At 44.5% G+C, this 14,947-nt stretch overlaps 1 pseudogene; it reads right to left on the minus strand.

The window, feature by feature from the left end:
- Positions 1 to 2,735: 2,735 nt before the first annotated feature.
- On the minus strand, positions 2,736 to 8,160 carry LOC146172901 (thyrotropin-releasing hormone receptor-like; annotated as a pseudogene).
- Between the last annotated feature and the right edge of the window lie 6,787 nt (positions 8,161 to 14,947).

The raw sequence follows: 14,947 nt of genomic DNA on the forward strand, positions 1-14,947 counted from the left end.
CCATGTGCTGTGCGATGACAGTGCACGCTGAAGGACCTCAGGTGGTCGAAATTTCTGGATTCCTCTACTACGGCGTCTCTCATAGCCTGAGTCGCTTTGGGACGTTAACCCCAAAGGCTTCAGCGAGTAAGTTTGCTAGAATAGTGGAATCCTGCTTTAGTTAAGCTTTTCTGAGGCAGCGACTTGATCCGGGATAAATTTGATTTTTTGCTACTTCTCGACCGGCGCCATGTTGTCATATGGCGCCCGTGTAGTTCGTCTACAGATATCTCTATGACCTTTTTGGGGACGTGGGCCACAGGCAACAATATATAGAGCGGCAGTCTGCAAAGGTGAGATGTTGCGTAGGATAGTTGAAGATGTTATGTACGTGAAGTTCACGACAGTTCTTTATTACTACAATGACATAAAAGCTGTTCATCCAGTTACCTTCTAATGGCGAACATCGGAATCTAGTTAACCAAAAATGTAGGAAGAGAACCTCAGGAGTTGGGCATTACGAACCATTGTGTTGAAGAGCAGTATGGAGGTACACTGAAAAATGTCTAGAGCGGTGATATCGCTTGTAGTCACCCATGAAGAAATAAAGCACTTCAGTAAGAAAAGGTGTCAGAGTAGAGATTAAGCTTTTTCCAGCAAGAGTTACCATTTATGTAGAAGATTTTTGTGTTTATCTGAACTAGAAAGAATTAGATGTTAGAGTTAGTGTAGAATATCTCAGTGAAGTAATCGGCTATGCGTTGATATAGGGGACGAATCGAAGCGCGAGGTAATCGATACAGGGCACACTCAGTGGTCCGTTTGCAATTAAGTTATTATGAAGAAACTAAAAGCTATGTGCAAGTCATGTAAACTAGTAGCAATCTAATCGGTCGAGTGAAGCGCCGAGAATGTAAAACAAATGAACTTGTAGGGCAAATATTAGACGTCTACCTCGATAATGAGTGGCGAAATATCAGTAAGAAAGAATGTGGTAGAGCGCACTTCCCTGATTCTCTTAGGTTATGATAAGCGTTTTGCGAGTATCGGTTTGTAAAAAGTATATAAGGGCTGCATCATACCAGTATTTGTCCATGCAACAGATGCACACTGGCTAACATAAGGATTCAAGTTAAATTGTGAATAACGGAGACAGCTATGAAAACAATAAAATATATATGTAAGGTTAAAAAACAGGAAAAAAGCAGAGCTAAAGGTGTTGCCAGCAGCATTTCAATCAAACTGAAATCTGTACATATATCTTTACATGCTACGTGTACGTATATGTGTCTGTACCTCATTGCTCGCGTTTAAGTTTCTTTGACGGTTTTTTGCAGCCGAAATGTCATTTTCCATACTGTTCTCATTTTTTTAATTTAATTGTTGTAAATGTTTGTCCCTCCCCTCTGAGATATAATCTATTTATACCCTGAGGGTAAAATAAATAAATTATTATATAAGTATATGTAAGCTCGTAAGTATTGTAAAGTGTTAAGATGTGCGTTTGATATTCTAGTGCAGCTCTAAACTATATATGTACATAAATGTTTAATTGGTATTGTGCATATTGAAAAACGTTAAGTGGCATTTCTTGTGTATTGCATGTAATTGTAGCTACCACATACATCTGCTGAATGTTGTCTCACACGTCAAAATGTTAATATGGGTATATATCTGGAGCCCATTCCTTCTTTTTGTAATCATTGTGTACTGAACCCGAAATTACTCTACCTGGGTAAGGAGCCTCTGTCAATCTACGAGCCTTTATCACTGCTTCATTTTCTCTGTGGTAAAATAAATGAAATAAATGAAGGAAAAAGGGGGGTCATTGTTCTAACTTTGTACTAGCAGATATCAACAGAAATGTTCATGGGCAGGGAATGCATTGTGCAGCCACGATATCCGATAGTTGCTGAGGATAACTGAGCAGATTTTGGGAGAAAGTAAATTCAGTAGGTGGCCGCTAAGAAATTGGGTGGGTGGGTAAAACTATTAATACTGACGTAACAAGATCAATTCAACTGGCACCGGAGATTATTCGGCAGGCTGTTGGACAAGGTCATTTCCCTGCTCTTAGTGTAATTAGGCCTGCCATAAAGGCGACGAATAAACGTTTCAATATGGACAATTTCGGCGTAAACATCACATTGCATGCTCGCATGAATATACTGCGGCCGTACCCGGTATGCCAACTATCTCAATGCTGTGTTACGAACTGTCTGCCAGCTCCTCCATGTAAACACTTTGAAATGAAAACTATGCTCATTTACGTGCCTCTAGCCGGTACTTACGCTGACACAAAGTTAGAGCGTGTGAATAGAGAGCTCTTTCTTTAAGACGCATGTCAACACCTCGTTTTCTGCTGTCACAGTTTGAGCAAGCCTGCAACATCTTCGCGTGACAAGTAAACAATTTCTGATACAGACATCAGGTGAAAGCTTTTAACTACAAACGCTTTATCAAGGCAGGTATTTTACACAACAACATGTGGCGGCTCACTGCTGCTAGAGGGCACTGAAAACCTCGTACCTAATCGAGAGCTTTTGAAATACCAAGAAGAAAGTGGTGACGATCTCACATTATCAACCACACATCGTTATCACAATACAGCTCTTTTCTAAGCAATGGTTGAGACTCAAGGCACTGAAGAAATATAGTATTCAAAAAATAACCTTATACATATTTGTATTTGTCTTCATTGAAACGTTTAGCTCTTCAAAAATATGTCTAACGCTTTAAACCGGGGTGCACAAAATTTAAATGACAATATCTTCATTTCTACTCGAGGGTGAACGGCTTAGGCTGGAATGAAGTCCAGCCATTAACTCCCGAAGAGCCAGCCAGCGCCCTTGCACGTAGTCACAGAGCGTGACACGGAACATTCGTGAGCTGGCATTGTAGAGCACGAAGTTGATTGCGAAGTTGGTGTAGTACAGGAGCATGAAGTACCGCTGTAACACATATGGCGTCGAGTTCACTTCGGGGTTCGTGGAGTGTGTGTCCCAGAGACAACAGGAAGACGTAGATGCGTATTACGTAGCTGGGCAGGTTGAGCAGGATGAAGACAGTAGACACCAAAAGAAGCATTCGTGTGACGCTTATTTGTGTGGCATGGGCGGTTCCTCCACCATTGGTGGCCCTCGTAGTATCGTCCCTGGATACCACCATGCCACGTTTCATCCTTGTTGGCGATGAAGCTGAAATGGAAAAGCATCATGAAAAGTGTGTACACCTTCGCATTACATTGTATCAACTTTAATGATGAGTGTACGGAAATATCGCATTTTCTCTATGCTCTCAAGTAATGCGTTTGCCTAATAGACTGTTTATTTAACAAAAACATTACAAGCCAAGGGCCAACGCAGCCAACTCAAACAAAAAAATGATAGTGTTAAGCTTGGCGACTTAGAACCTGAATTATCGTGAGCTGAATATGGAGCAGACATTCAAATGTTTGGACAGGTAGAATGCGTCGCTATAGGCTGGCAGCGCAGACTAAGGCTTCATTTCTATAACTGCTCTTTGGTGGAGTAGAATTCTAATAAGGGAGTAATTACTCATTGTAGGCTAATGGCTGCGCTCGGGTGGGTGACAATGAGTAATTACTCCCTTATTAAAAATCCACACTTTCTGTTGCTGCGTTTTAGGATTCATTTAATGACTGCTTTGAGCCTGATTGCACACGGTCCTGGAGGCCATAACCGAAATTTGGTGCATTGTGCACATGCGCCCAACACAAGGTACTGTTCCGGCGCATGTTTTGAGGCTTTCATACTGTCTGTGCCTCACTATTTCTCAAACCCTCAGAGATACAGCGCACCCTGCAACAAAAACGTTTCACAATGCGAACCGCCACATCTTTCAACAATATGTAGGCCAACATGTTCAACATAAGCTAGCTATTCCCACGTTATTTGTCACGCAGGAAGTCTGATCCATGATTGATGCACAGGCACCGTGTAGGCGACACGCATTCGACCTTTTTTGGCGCATGATGTCGCGGTGCGTTCGTTAAATCTTAGTAAAGCTTCACATCAACGATGTATCTCAGTCTGAAGGCGGTGTGTCTCAGTCTCTCAATTTTGGATTTGCACTCGGCGGCTCTATGTGCTCTGTCAGGAGAAATACTCCGAAGCTTTTACAATGACAACAGCGTGTGCAGCTCTGAGGCACACTACAAAGCATGTTTTCCTTTCCACACTATTGTATACTGCACCCAAGGATGCAGGATCGAATCCCGGCCGTGGCGGCCGTTTTCCAGTGGATGAGCAAAGCATGGCGCCCGCGTTCTGTGCGATGTCAGGGCACGTTAAAAACCCTGTTTGTGGATATTTTCAGACCTCCACTACGGCGTCTCTCTACCCTTAGTCGCTTTAGGACCTTAATAAATCAAACCAGTCTTGTAGCTGAACAGTTGAGCCATATTTTGGGCAATGTGCAATGAACAGAAGCCGACTAAACGAAGTGAATAAATGGAAGTTGTTTTTTTTTAACGGAGGAAAATTGATGTTTGTTTGTAACAACATCTGTGATAATTGCGCACACATCCTAAAGTTTGCAATAAAATTTTGCGTTCTGAAAATCTCTTTATTTTGGCGGTTCACTTGTATGTATATAATATAGAGCACACAATGCTAGCTCAAACAACTTCAGAAAGCAGGATCAGGACGTAAATATGTACATAATTTGCCGTAAATTGAGCGAGTCATTGAGCGCGAGATGGCTGGTTTATGAAGTTGCAAAGTGGATATAGTGAATACCTTCGCCTCTGGTAATTAGAGAAAATAAAATGTAAAACAAGCCAAAATTCATATATAGTTTTATATCATCTCTTACCATTTGTTTCTCTGCAGTGCTCCCGACAGCAGCTTATGCTGCGTTGCTTCTTGTAGCGAGCGTAGAAGAGGTATATGGCCCGGGAAATCATTGAATTCATGACAGTGATGAGAAGAAATGGGAGAACAAAAGTCAGCACCGTGTCTAGGATGTTGAAGTAGTACATGGCGCTACATGGAAATAAAAAGAAAAATACAGCAGTTACGCTCACTAGAAACTCCAGAGTAGAGGCAAAATTGCCACAACGTTTTCGCATAGCTTGTGATAAAGATCATTTCGACTTAACCTTACAAAGCAACCGTTTTCAACAAAGGACCTGCTATATTGCTACGATAAAATACTTGATGTTCATACAGAAACTTTCCTGGATAGTTCAGCAATTTCTTTTATCAAAACCTATTTAATAGCACGTTGGTTCATATATAATTTAATAAACTCACCATTTCTGTGCACGATAAACAAAAACTGCCCCAAAGTAATAGAATATATATCTTATAATTAAATTTTGTGCTATTTGGTAGGACTGAGGACTATACCTAAACACACTTAACCGTAAGGTTCGACACAGATCAGCGTCACAGTTGTGACGCTGGGATCACATTTACCTACCGTGAATTATATTTTAGCACACGTCTGGATTTTATTGACTAAATTACCTGAAAATTTCTAGGCTTAAAGTTCAGTATTCGTTTTTAAAGCTTTGTAGAAAATTCTGCAAATTGGTGTGCCACCTGCAGACTGGGCACTCTTTAAGGTGGTCTGATTTGTGATGGAGATAATGAGAATTCATACCAAACTTTTGGTTCAAATTTTTAACAAACATATCTTTTAAAATAACTCATCAATGTTAAAGGCTTTATTGATTGAAAACTAAACATTTTGAAAGCTCTGCCTGTCTTGCGCGCATGTTTTCCTAAGGCATTATTGATATCCCGAAATCTAACCCGCAAATAACAAGCAGAACAGCTTGCTAACCTTATTTAGCGTCAATCACTCATAAATGTTTTGCAATCCTAATAGCCGTTCTCTACCGGACTGCACTGTACTCAGGTTTTTTATAGGCCCCTGAAACAGTTAATCATAAATTTCTAAGTTAAGAAAGAAAACCTCAATTTCAGTTTTTATTTTGATGTGAAATATTTTCTTCGTGACCATTCTCATCTTGTAACAAATAACAAAGCCCTTTTCCCTCTTAATCACATTCTTCCTACCTACCTCTAGAAACAGTATTAGGCGGTCTCCTATTTGCTCTACCAATTAGCGACATACGTAGGCATGCTACCTTCTTCCATACACATTTAGTGAAATAATGCACAAATATGAACGAAATTAACAGTATCACATATCCTGTGCCTAGAAATTATCTCAGATTTGCGTTTGCGTGCTGAACTTAAAATTCGTGTAGCCTAATTTTTCTATATACAGACCTACATGCATCTGGGACATAACCTTCTGTGAAGCATTTTATAAGAATGCTCTACACTAGATGTTGTTTTGTTGTGGCGCTATCTCGGCGTTATGTTCCTATTTACCACCCGAATTAAATAAATCCATGCAAATCTGCATTCACAAAACGTCACGAAACACTTGAGAGCTATCTGTTATTCACACTAGAGAATAATAAAAACATAGCATATGACATGAACGTCATCAGTATTGCCAGCTGAAAAGGATTACTGTGCCAAGACGAACAATAGACCTATACCTCTGATACTCGGGATGGAGACTGCACTCGGCTAACTCGGTGTCGACATGCACGAAGATCAGCAGAGGCGCGTTGAGCAATAAGCTTAGGAAGGCCGTCGCACCGATGACAAGGCGGGGCCTGCGGCTCGGGGAGCTGGTCTGCAGCTTCCACAGTGGGTAGCGGACGGCTACGAAGCGTTCGGCTGTGAAGCTGACCGTCAGCCACACAGACCAGCATGCGAACACCGAAGACAGGAACACCGTGAGCAGGCAGAGACCATGCTGGTAAACCTGCGAGTACGTATGAGAAGAAAGGAAAGGATTTGTAGAGGCTATCGAATAAAATCAGAGTCAGCTGACTCTGATTTTGTTTCATAGCCTCTACAGATCCTGTAAAACTTGGTAAGTTGAGACTACCAGACCAATGTGCACATTATAATTAACGGTCAAGCCATGAGGAGATCAACTGTGGCATTGGCTGCTTTCTCAGTAAACTTTCAGAAGGTAATATGGCTCCAGTGTCCAGAGACTAATTGTTTTGATTTAGTGGTTTCTCTCATAGGGCACCGCTCTTTTCTGTCTTGAAGACTCGTTTATATTGTGTGTGTGTGTGATGTAACCCGAGCAACAATCGGCTACTGCTTATATAATCTAACTTAAAATGAAAGCGCCATTCGAAGTGGAACTAATAAAGGCAACATATACTGAAAACCAATTGCAAGCGATATCAGCACGGTATTAATTTAGCTCAAAACAAGCACACACAAGAAAGAGGACGCCACCAAGCGCCTGTGCTGGCCTCTTCCTTGTGCGTGTTTTTGTTGCACTTTAGTCCTTTTTAGTGTTGTTAGTTCAACAAACTAGCGTTCAGAGGGTCAAAGTTAAGTTAGAACCACAGAAAAGAAATACAGTGTTCAGAATTCGGAATGAAAAGGTAGACGTTTCCTAAGAGCAGTTTTTAGCTTTACTTCGTGTCTGTATATATGGACAGCATAAAAAAAAAAGGTGCATAATAAACTTGATAATTTTTATTAAGGAGCGGTAAAGCCACCTTATAAGCAACCAAAAGATTGTATGCCGAATTTTTATCCAATTGCTGCATATTTTGATAATAGCTCGGAGAGGAGGAGTAGTCCAAGTAAAGATTTCTTGTAGACTACATGGGTAAATGTTTATATTAAAAGCTGCGAATACAACAATACTAGAAATATTGAGCAATGGTCTCACTCTACTTACGTTGATTCCGCGTTCATTGAGCCAAGCGAAGGACAGAACTATGAGGAATCCCGAGTCGGACACTGCCAACGCTCCCATGTAGAGGCTGGAAGTGCGACTTCTGAGCTTGGTGAAGAGAAAGGTGACCAGGGACAGGATATTGCCGATGAGCCCCAGATAGATGATGACAGGCATGTACGCCGCATTAAGGGCATCCAGTACTAATATAGCCACCGACGGGGAAGGCGGAATGGTAGAGATACGGTTCCTGCGTCTGGAAGACACTTTGCGCCGTATGGATGCTGGAGTCAAGAACTCGACAATGATGTCGGCTGTCATGTTCACGAAGGATGCACCAATGGCTGCAGCCACTTCAGTCACCTGAAAAGCACCAGCGCCGCTTTCTCGAGCCATGTCAAGTTCCTCTGGTATGGTGGTAGACATCATTCTTTTTGGAGTACATTTGGAGTACACGTGGCTTCAAGTAATCAAGAAGTCAATACTCGGTCCGGAATAGAGTGGACTCGCCGATTCCCAGGAAGCTGTATGCGTTGCACAAACATAGCTGCCTTCCCTGTCCTCCGCAAGCGTTTCACGTCCGTCGTCTCCCATCTCTTGCATTCACGTCCCGACGGTGTGCCTTCCTTTTCTGTGAAGCGAAACAGAATTTAGAACTTTGCTGTTTTTACTGAAAAGGATCGTTCTCAGTTCTAGCATTTTCGTGAACTATTAAAGAAACGGTTTTCTCCTTTTCTAGTACTGGCATGAAAAGCGTAGAGAGGAATGAATGAATGAATGAAAACTTTATTTCCACCGAAAAGGAGCCCTTCATCTCCCGCCCCCGGCACGCAGGCCGGGGAGCAAGTCAGGAGGGCCTCGCAGGCTGAGGTCAGGTGAGGTTACAAGCACTCTTCACGGCCTCAGCCGCCAGGCGGGTCGCGTGCCGCTGAACGGTGGGATCTCCGCTCCGCAGCCAAACCTCCCAGGCTTCTCTACTATCAATGTTAATGCCGGCGCCTGGGGAATCGGCGCATTGCCATATTATATGATCTAGCGTGCCTTTTTGTCCGCAATTTTTACATTTAGAATCTTCTTCCTCCCCGGTCTGTGTTAAAAAAAACCAGACAGGGCAGATGTAGTTATCGCCTTGTAATCGCCTCCAGATGCGTGCTTCATTGTTAGTGAGAGACCGATCTGGGGGAGGGTATACTTTTCGATGTAATTTGTAAGATTCTGTGATCTCATTGTATGTGATAACGCAATCTTTAATTCCCTTGCATTCGGGCTGTTCTACCGCTGCCCGGTGGTATAGATATCGGGCCAGCAGGTGCGCAGCTTCGTTGCCAGGGACAGATTCGTGTGCTGGTATCCATATGATGGATATGGTTCTAGTAATGGGATTTGTGAGAAGAATCTTTTTGGCCTCCTCTGAGATCTGTCCCTTTGCAAAATTCCAGACAGCCGTTTTGCTGTCGCTGATTATAGTTTTGGCCTGTGTACCAATGCATGCGAGCACTATTGCGACCTCTTCAGCTGTACTAATGTCACGGGTGCGTGTTGAGGCCGCAATTTTAGGTGCACCTTCTCCATTTACTACTGCCAAGACAGCTGCTCCGTGTCGTTCGCATGATGCGTCTACATAAGCAACTTCATCGACTGCTTTGCGTTTCATTCTTTTAGCGATGGCTTTGGCTCTGTGTTCTCTGCGTTCTTTGTTGTAGTCTGGGTGCATGTTTCGAGGTAAGGGTAGTACCAGTATGTGTTCCCTTATGTTGGGTGGGATAGATGTTTTCGTCTGTGGGCCTCTGTCTGATTGGAGTCCGACCCAGTCTAGGATGGCTCTGCCTGTCTCCGTCTGACTTAGTCTTTCCAGTTGAGAGATTCTGACAGCTTCAGTGAGCTCTTGCCATGTATTATGAATCCCCATTTTCTGCAGCTTCTCTGTTGATGTGGAGACAGGGAGGCCTAGTGCGCGTTTGATGCATTTTCGAATTATGACGTCGATTTTTTCACGTTCTGTCTTTTTGAGATTGAGAAAAGGTGTGGCATAACATATGCGACTGATGATGTAGGCCTGTGTCATTTTGAGTAGACTACGTTCCTTGAGACCGTGTCCTCTAAGCGCTACTCTTCTGAATATGCCCGTAACTTGGGCTGCGTAGTTCTCCAATTTTTTGATGGTGTTTGTGTTCTGCCCTCTTGCTTGGAGGAACATTCCTAGGCTTCTAATTTCCTCTACTTGTGGAACCGGGTAGTTTTCAACATTTATCTTTATGTCTGCTTTATTCTTCTTATATTTGGGGATGTAGATGAATAGTTCTGACTTTTGCGGCGAGCAGGATAGACCGCGTTCCGCAGCGTACTCAACCACCTTATTTGCGGCAGCCTGGAGTTTGTTCTCTATTTCTTTATTTATCCAGAGATTTATGTCATCTGCGTACATGCTAAATTTTAAGTCCGGTATTTGCTTTAGTTGTGCTGGTAGCCCCCTCATAGCAATGTTAAATAGAAAGGGAGACAAGACAGAGCCTTGTGGCGTTCCCTTGCTACCCAAGGTGATTGTGTGTGATTTGGCGCTTTGAAAGCTCATGGTGACCTCTATGTGTTAGTGAGAAAATCTTTGATATAGTTATAGGTTCTGATTCCAACCCCAACTTCTTGGAGACCTTCGAGCACTGCCTTATGCTTGACATTGTCGAAGGCTTTGGTTAGGTCAAGTCCGAGAATAATCTTTGTATCTGAAGATTCATGTGTTATGATATCGTATCTAAGTCTGAGCATCACGTCCTGTGTGCTTAGCCCCGGCCTGAAGCCCACCATTTCGTGTGGCCAGAGGTTCTCTTGCTCCATGTATTTGATAAGTCTCGTCTGAATAATGCGTTCCATTAGCTTTCCCACGTACGAGGTCAGTGATATGGGTCTTAGGTTTTCTAGTTTTGGCGGCTTCCCCGGTTTGGGTAGGAGGACTATACTGGCATTTTTCCATGCCTGTAGTAGTTGTCCAGTCTCCCATACCTTATTCATGTATTCTGTCAGGGCTGTGATTGAATCGTCGTCTAGATTTCTGATAATAGTGTTCGTGATACCGTCAGGTCCTGGGGCTGATCTTGTCTTTAATCCAATGATATCAGCTCGGACTTCAGCCCTGGTAATGGAGGCGTCTAAGTCTAGGTTAGGTTTCCCCTCATATGCTGGTAACGTTTCGGTTTCCGTTTGTCCAATGTAGATTTCGATTAATTTACTCATCAATTTTTCGTCCGAGCCTTCGAAGGCATGCTTAACTTTAGTTTGATTTACGTTGGCTTGTGCTTTAGATTTTTCCGGATCGAGCATGTGTCGTAGAATGTTCCATGTTTTGGAGAGGCTCATGCCTTGTTCCATTTCATCACATCTGCTGCACCAGTTTTGTTCATTTAGTTTGATGGCGTATGTCTCCATCTCTTTATTATGTCGAGCTAGTGCTCTCCTAACATTACGGTTCCATCTTTGTGTTTTTAAGTTTTTCTCTAGGTCCTGTTTCTTGTTCCACATGTTTAGGAGTTTGCTATCGATACTCGGCGGTGCATCTTCGTCTTCTAGAGTGACTGTTGCTTCCTCCACATGTTTCTTTAGCGTTTGGGACCACTTATCGATATCGTCGATTTTCTCAATTCCCTCGGTCTCTCGTATTTGCCTAAATCTTTCCCATTCCGTGATTTTGGGTTGTTTGGGTTTTCTAATTTTGATTCCTTTTCCTAATGTGAGTGCAATAATGAAGTGGTCACTACCTAGGTTTTGCTCGGTGTTTTTCCAGTCCGCTGTACTATAATTCTTGCTTAAGGTCAGGTCGGGGGTGGTGTCCCTGCTGAGGCTATTACCCGTGCGTGTGGGTGCATTTGGATCAGTGTGCAGGGTGAGTCCTAGTGTTTGCATGTCTTCCCATAATTGTCTGCCCTTAGGATCCTGCCGATTGTACCCCCATTCCTGATGGGCTGCATTAAAGTCACCGGCTATGATAAGCGGGTTATTTCCTGCCATCTTTAGGGCTTTTCGGAATAGGGCTTGAAACCTAACTTTCTTTTGCTTCGGAGTGCTGTATATGTTCAAGAGAAAGATACTCTTTCGGTCTTTTTTTCCAGTGATGATTTCAGTTAAAACTGCTTCTATATCCCGAGATGTGATCTCGTGATTAGTAGCGGCTATGTTTCTCTGGATAAAAGTCGTGACTTTGGATTTTTCGCCCCTATCACTGCTGTGGCTTTGATATCCAAACAATTTGGTTTGGTTTTTCCCAGTCTCCTGTATCATGATAGCTATGGGTTTGTCGGCAGTTTGTTCTATGTATTGTTGCAATAGCGCTCGCTTTCTCTGGTACCCTCGGCAGTTCCACTGCCAGATCGTGGAGCTGTCTTTCTGATTATGGCTTTTGCGCATGATTGTTACCCATTGTTTCTTCTAGTTTTGCGATTCTGTTACTGGATTCAGAGAAGGCCAGTGATGCTTCCTGCATTTGTATAGTGAGATTTTGAATCTGCACTTGCATCTGTCCCTGAGCCCCTAGAAGTTGCTGGATTAGCGTGTTAATATTCTCGAGTTGCTTATCAAATTTGTCATTACGTTGTTCAAATTTTCTGTTAAGGGTTCTAAATGGATCGGTCTCTCCCCCTTTACGCTTCTGGGATGGCGGCCGGGTGAATTCCAAGTTCATACAGTTTGACTCCTCTGAAGTAGAATTAGTAGTAATTGAATTTGTGGTTTTTGGTACCTCATGTGATTGATTTGCAGGCGGGCTGTTAGCCGTGGGCTTTTCGGTGAATTTAGATTTAAGTTCTTGAATTTCGCGACTCATTTGTTTGATCGTCTCTCTAAGTTCTGCGTTTTCCCCTCTGAGTTTTTCCATCTCTCTATTTTCAGCCTGGGAGGTTTTGCTAACGAAGCTTACCGTCTTGCCTGCTGACTTGAGTTGGCCCCATGGATTCTTGAGATCTCTGGGAGGCAGGCCAGGTCCTCGTCCCTGGCTCGTGTCCCGAGATTTCGAGGTCTCTCTGGCTCTCGAGCTTGATCTTGATCTCGATCGAGTCCCCGACCGTGAGTCCGTGTTTGCCCGGTTCCTTCCTCGGGGTTCTCGTCCCCGGTGCTCTTGTTCCGAAGAGTAAAGGATGGATCCCTGGCTTCCTGAAGTTGATTGCAGTTGTTGTTTTTCTAGCCTTTTCTCCCACATTTTCTTCTTTGAGAGGTAGGGCATCCTGTATATTTCGCGGCATTTGTTGTCTCCTAGGACATGGTCTTTGCCGCAGAGTTGACACTTAGGTTCACATGTGTGTCCAGCGCCTGGATGTTCCAAGCCACACCCGCGACACTTCACGTTGGTCGGGTCTGGGCATACATCGGCTCTGTGTCCCAGCCTGCCGCATGTTGTTCAGACTTCATACTTCTTCTTATACAAGTAGCACCTCATGTTGATTCCCTGGAAATTGAGCCATTTCGGCACAAACCAGTCTTCGAAAAGTATCAGAATGGTTTTGGATCCCGCTCCCAATCTTCTAATACCGGAGATTTGCGGATTAGTCCCACTCCATTCTATCATTTCTTTAATTTCCTCTGTTGAGTATTCGAGTGGTACGTCGTGAACGACGCCTTTGCCTCCGTCTTCCGGCATGGCGATGTATGACTTGGCTTCAATTATGTTGGGTCCAATCTTCAGAGCTTGAATTGCTGCGTACTTGTATGTTCTCTCGGTATCCGTGGTAGCGACCAGTATTGATTGCTGAGTAGAGTTTGGGGAGATGATGTCACCCTTCGTGGTCGTCAGATCCAGGCCGGCGGCTTGGATGATAACTCGAGACAAGTTCAATCTTCCTACAATGTTGATAATACTGTTAATTCCGCCTCTGGGGCGAATGATGATCTTGTTAGCGGTGCTGGGAATTCGCTCCTGCTGTCGCTCAATCGATTTTTCGGCCAGCTTCCTTCCTTGAGGGGGCTTGGGCTTGGGTAGGCTCAGCGTTCCAACGTTATCGGCTTGGGCGTTGGTGACTGCCACGTTTCGGTTTCTCTTTCTGATGAACCATTGTCCGTTCAAAATATCGCTGGCGGAAGCGTCTCTTCCCTCCACGGTTTCCATCATCTTGCTCTTCTAAAGTCGCGACGCTCTGGGGCCGCTCCCAGCCTCTTCGGGTAACGCTTAGCGCCCAGCGAGGCTTCGGAGTCGAGCTAGGCCTAGGCCTCGGTCAGAAATTTTTAAAGACTCATAAAATCCAGAAAATTAGGCCTACCGTCGAAAGTCCGGTGTCCCCGTGGTGTTTCAAGGTTCAGGTATCCGTTGGTAACACAGGATAGGAGGTCAGTAGTCAAATACCGCATTCGCAGATTGAACTTTTGCGGAGCGAAACAAAGTGGCGTCCGTCTCAGAAAGCGAACGCATGCGGTCTCCGCGTAGAGAGGAAACTTTAGGGGATTGCTCACTGGAAAGGCGCCACTGAAAGAATCGATATTGAGTCTTTGGGGATCCAAGTAAGGAAGAGAGGGGATTGCCCACAGCCGTCCGGTACGCGGAGCGAGGTAGTTGTTCCAATGACTCTCCTTTATTGAGTCTGCAACATTGGATGCGGTTTCCGGAAGGCGGGCCTCCCAGTCACACGTCGTTGTCCTTTCAATTTCCCCGTTATTTTCGGGATGTTTACTTAATCCCGGCCTCATTTTCAGCATCATCGACCTCGGGAGCGTTTATGGCCTTAATATTTGAGGGCGCTGATGGTGTGGCTCGAAAGACACTGCAACGCGCGTTTTTTTATGCGGAGCATATTAACGTAGGATTCGGGCCTTCGCGCGACGCCCGGCGGTGGCCACCATTGACCCTGAAGTGGGGTCACGTGACATGACGTCACGTGATGACGTCACACCGGCTGCAGATGGGGCCTCATATCGCGCCGTCGGTCGCCTCCCGGCGGTGGCCACCATTGACCTTGAAGTGAGATCACATGATGTGACGTTACGTGATGACGTCACATCGGCTGCAGATGGGGCCTCATATCGCGCCGTCGGACGTCGCCCGGCGGAGGCCTCCACGCTTCGGTTCGCGCCGTCGCGCGCGACGCGGCGGCGGCGCCACCATCGCTGCATCACGTGATATGTGACGTCACGCCAGGGATGAAGCGGCGCGCGCCCGCCGTCGCGTCAGTCTCTGTGCCCGCAACCGCGCCAGCGTCTTTGCGCTGGGCGTGTATGCGTAAGTGACGTGCAAACCAAGAGT

Source organism: Amblyomma maculatum, chromosome 11, assembly GCF_055883805.1.
Source record: "Amblyomma maculatum isolate TAMU_Amacu chromosome 11, ASM5588380v1, whole genome shotgun sequence".
In the NCBI taxonomy this organism is placed as follows: domain Eukaryota; kingdom Metazoa; phylum Arthropoda; class Arachnida; order Ixodida; family Ixodidae; genus Amblyomma; species Amblyomma maculatum.